This window comes from Arachis ipaensis, chromosome B03, assembly GCF_000816755.2.
Source record: "Arachis ipaensis cultivar K30076 chromosome B03, Araip1.1, whole genome shotgun sequence".
NCBI lineage: Eukaryota > Viridiplantae > Streptophyta > Magnoliopsida > Fabales > Fabaceae > Arachis > Arachis ipaensis.
The window spans coordinates 59,453,822-59,458,739 of NC_029787.2; positions in this window are offsets into that span (position 1 = coordinate 59,453,822).

The following is a 4,918-nucleotide window of genomic DNA, read 5'->3' on the forward strand; positions in this document are numbered from 1 at the left end:
GTTTCTTTTTCAGTTTTATTTCGTGTTATTTATTTTTGTTTTCCTTTTCAATTGAACCTGAATATTATTCATTCGCATTGCATACTGCATAATTGCATACCTGCATAAAAAAAAGAGAGTAGACGTGCGACGAGACCGCATCACTCATGCGATCGCGCCAGTTGCGAAAAACAACCCCCACGCGTCCGCGTCATTCACGCGGCCGCGTGACTTGGAAATCGGCATAAGGATCCAATGCCCAGAAAGTTGGGCTGCAATCGTGCGGCTGTTGTGCATTTTGCACAAAAAGATCCACGCGGTCGCGTCCATGACGCGATCGCGTCACTTGCACAACACCAATCCCACGCGACAGCGTGAGCGACGCGATCGCGTCGCGTGGATTGCACAACACCCCAAAGGAGACAGAGAGTTGCGCTGAAATGACGCTAGAATTGCACGTTTAGCATAATTTCCAGTGACGCGGTCGAATGCCTCACGCAACCGCGTCATTCATCCTATTACCCATTCCATGCGATCGCATCACTCATGCGATCACGTCAACCCCATTCCACCCCAGCCACGCGACCTTTACTTGCAGAGAGAAAGTGTGAAGTGGGCAGGGACTTTAGCTCAGGACGTTAGTGGTGTTAACGTTAAGTAAAATTGTGGGTTCGAGAACGTTAGTGACAATCACCTTTTTCACTAATGTTCCTGACCCAAGTTAGGGCCACGTTAACCTCAACGTTAGTGGCACAAACGTTGCCACTAACGTTGCCTCTTGGTCCTTCACACACGTTATTGGGACTTACCTTTCCCAAAAACGTTGAGAAGCCTCCCCCTTTCTTACGTTATAGTCCACGTTAACTTAGTTAACGTGGATCCTAACGTTAATGGTGTTAACGTTAAGTAAAATTGTGGGTTCGAGAACGTTAGTGACAATCACCTTTTTCACTAACGTTCCTGACCCAAGTTAGAGCCACGTTAACCTCAACGTTAGTGGCACAAACGTTGCCACTAACGTTGCCTCTTGGTCCTTCGCACATGTTATTGGGACTTACCTTTCCCAAAAACGTTGAGAAGCCTCCCCCTTTCTTACGTTATAGTCCACGTTAACTTAGTTAACGTGGCTCCTAACGTTAACTTGCCAACCTTCGAGAACGTTAGTGACACTTACCTTTGTCACTAACATTCCAATGTGCCCCTATCTCCCATGTTAGAGTCCACGTTAACTAGGTTAACATGGCCTCTAACGTAGCAATGCTAGCCATCTCCAACGTTAGTGACAAAGGTGAATGTCACTAACGTTAGCTCATTATCTCTCTTCTTCACGTTAGCTTCCACGTTAACTAAGTTAACGTGGGAGTTAACGTGGCTCATTGTGGCTTGTGTGGTTCATTCCAACGTTAGTGACAAAGTTAGGTGTCACTAACGTTGGCGATCATATACTTTCTCCACGTTGGCTTCCACGTTAACTAAGTTAACGTGGCTTGTGGAGGCTTGGCCAACGTTAGTGACAAAGTTAAATGTCACTAACGTTGGCTTCTCTTTTGCTTTTTAACATTAGAAGCCACGTTAACTAAGTAGTTGCTGCTCCATTTGTTGTTTCTGCCACTCTTCTTGTTGGCTCATCCAGTTGGACTGAAAGTTTAGTATTTGCTCTTGTCCTTCCATATGTCTCATCCCCAGATCTTCAATGGCCCTTAGAAGGTGATTCATGTTCAAGTTGGCTGGGTCATGATTCTCTTCTTGTTGATATTCTTCTTGATGAGGCTCCTCTTGGTGAGCTCCTTCTTTCGCTTTTAGCTTCCCTATTTTTGGCCTTCTTTGTTGCTGAGCAGGTGTAGTATAGACAAGACGCTGGATTGTAACTAGCCTCCCAGGGTTCACCCAGTCTGGATTACTATCCTCGAAGACCACCTTAGCCTTTGTACATAGTTTGAGAATAGTGCTGGGGTACCAAAGCCTGGCACCCGAATCAGCCTTCTCAGCTGACTCTTGAATCCCCTCAGCTATGAGTTCATGCACATTGATTTCTCCACCCTGTACTAGGTAATGTACCATAGTCGCTCGATTAATATTGACCTCTGAATTATTTGCAGTTGGGAAGATGGACCTCCTTACGAGTTCAAACCACCCTTTGGCTTCCGGGCTAAGGTCTCCCCTCTTGATGAACCGGGGTCTTCCATCTGCATACCTCTCCCAATCAGCTGCTATAACACAAATGTCAGTCACAATTTCTGTGAGCTCATCATTGTCAGAGCTCTTACTTATCCTTGCATGATAATTGGGCTCATCAAAATGTGGTGATTTCAAGTGAAGAGTTCTTGTTATAGCATTTGGGCTGAAGTCTACCTCCTTTCCTCTTACATAGCTTTTGAAGGTTGGGGCCCTGGTTTTGTCTTCTCTAACCACATTTGTGTAGAACTCTTTGATGAGGTTTGCATTGATCTTCCACTCTGGATTAGTGAGCCTTTGCCACCCTCTTTGTTCAATTTTCTCCCGAATCTGTGGGCACTCGTCTTCATTGATTTGGAAGGTTAACTCAGGCAATATCTTCTTGATCTTGATCCTTTCAAATTCTTGTTCATGGAAGGCAGTTTGAATCTCTTCTCATCGAAAGGAATGTTCTCCATTGGTTCCTTCCTCTTTTGCCTCTTGGAGCTTGATGATGCCATGAATTTGAGTTGCTGTGTGAGGGGATTGGAAGGTAAGGATAGATGAGGAATTTGGATGGTTAAGACGAGGTGTGATGAAGGGGTTTTGGATGCCGAAAGTGTGAAGTGTGGAGAGTGGGAATTTTAATGTGAGGGGTAAGTATGCACTAGGACTCATTTATATAGGGAGATTATGAGTGAGTAGAGGGTGTGGATTGATGGAATGGTTGCTTGACGGACAGTTGGGGTTGTGCATGGAGAAAGGACAAGGATCATCACTTTATGAAGGTTATTGGTTCGGTCTCCAAGGGTCTCCTTTTTTCAATGTTGCATGGCAACAATTTCCAATGCATTCCTTCTTGAGACAAGGGTGTAGTATCTCTTCATAGAGTGGCCGAACCTTTTTCATTTAATTATCCAATCAATCCCCTTCAATGCTCCTCTCTTTTTCCCTATAAAAATAAAATAAGAAAATTCAATATCATAAAAATTAAACTTTACGGCTAGTATAGTAAAGAAAAAGGATTAGGTTGTTTATTCATGAAAACCAACTAACTAACTAACTGTGCGTCCTTATATGCATATCCGTGGCACCCTGGGGTGACACCAAACTTAGTTTGGAGCACTGTGATGAAAAGTTTTGTTCAAAGCTCCAAGACTAGGATGCTCTGAGTTGCATCCATGTTTTCTTGGCATGCTTTGAACACCAAACTTGTTCTTCACTATATACTGCATAATAAGGATTTTACCAAGTGTTTGTCAAGTTTGGGTTGGAATTCATGAATATTGACTTATTCACTATTAAAGGCATATAAAACATGGGTTGCCTCCCATGAAGCGCTTCTTTAGCATTACTAGCTTGACGTTTCTTCTTCATCAGGGAGGTTGATAATGCTTCAAGTCCTCCCCTCTTACCTTGGACTTATATCCATTGGTTGTATCAATGATTTCTACATGTTCCAAGGAGAGAACTCTGTTGATAGTGAAGACCTTAGGTAACTGAGATGGTACAGTGGGGAGATCAGGGGGGATATCTGGGAAGTAAGCTGAGATCACTTTATCCCCTGGAGAGAAGTCCTCGGTAGGGATCTTCTTGTTCCTCCACCTCCTTGGTACCTTCTTCTTTGTTCCTTTTGATGTTGCCTTGCTCTTTGTGACTTCTTCTTCTAAGGGAATTTTGTTGTTGTCTTCACATGTCTCTGGTGGTTTAGATTCCTCCAGCTTTTCCTTGAGCTGTGACAACTGCTTATTTCCTTGTTCATCAAGCAAGGGCTTTCCCAGCTGGGCTGGTTGTGCTTCAATGCTTGCTTCCTCTTTCAGTATCTTATTATGATCTTTGCTTGGTTCTTTGTTCTCTTGGTCTGCTTCTTGTGAGAGTTTGAAGACATTAAAACTGAGTCGTTCATCATGGATCCTCAATATTAGCTCCCCTCGCTCAACATCTATGAGTGCTCTGGCTGTAGCTAGGAACGGTCTTCCCAATATGATTGGGTGGGTGTGACTCTCTTCCATGTCCAGGATGACGAAGTCTGTGGGAAGAAAGTATTTCCCAACCTTTACCAACACATTTTCCACCACTCCTATTGCTTGTTTTTGAGTTTTGTCAGCCAGCCTGATGACTACATCTGTGGGCATTATCTCATTGATCTATAGCCTCTTCACCAGGGATAAGGGCATTAAGTTGATGCTTGCTCCCAAATCGCAGAGTGCTCTATCAAACATTGTTTCTCCTATGGCACAGGGGATGTGAAAACTCCATGGGTCCTTTATTTTTGTAGGCAACTCTGGTTGAATAAGGGCGCTACACTCCTTGTTCAATACTATAGTTTGGCCTCCTTTGAGTGAGCTTTTCCTAGGGAGCAGTTCCTTCATGTATTTGATGTATGCAGGCATTTATTGGATGGTCTTGATGAATGGTATGTTGACATGCAGAGATGCAAACAAGTCAAGAAATCTTGAGTATATTCTCTTCTCAACAGCACCCTTGAGTAGTTGGGGAAAGGGTGCACGGTGCACGAAATTGGAAATCACAGTTCTTCACAAATTCGCACAACTAACCAGCAAGTGCACTGGGTCGTCCAAGTAATATCTTACGTGAGTAAGGGTCGATCCCACGGAGATTGTTGGCTTGAAGCAATCTATGGTTATCTTGTAACTCTTAGTCAGGAAAACAATAAAATAATTCACTTATCAAATTTGATTGCAAGGAATAAAAGGGCAGAACACAAATTATACTTGTATGCAATGATGGAGAATATGTTGGAGTTTTGGAGATGCTTTGTCTT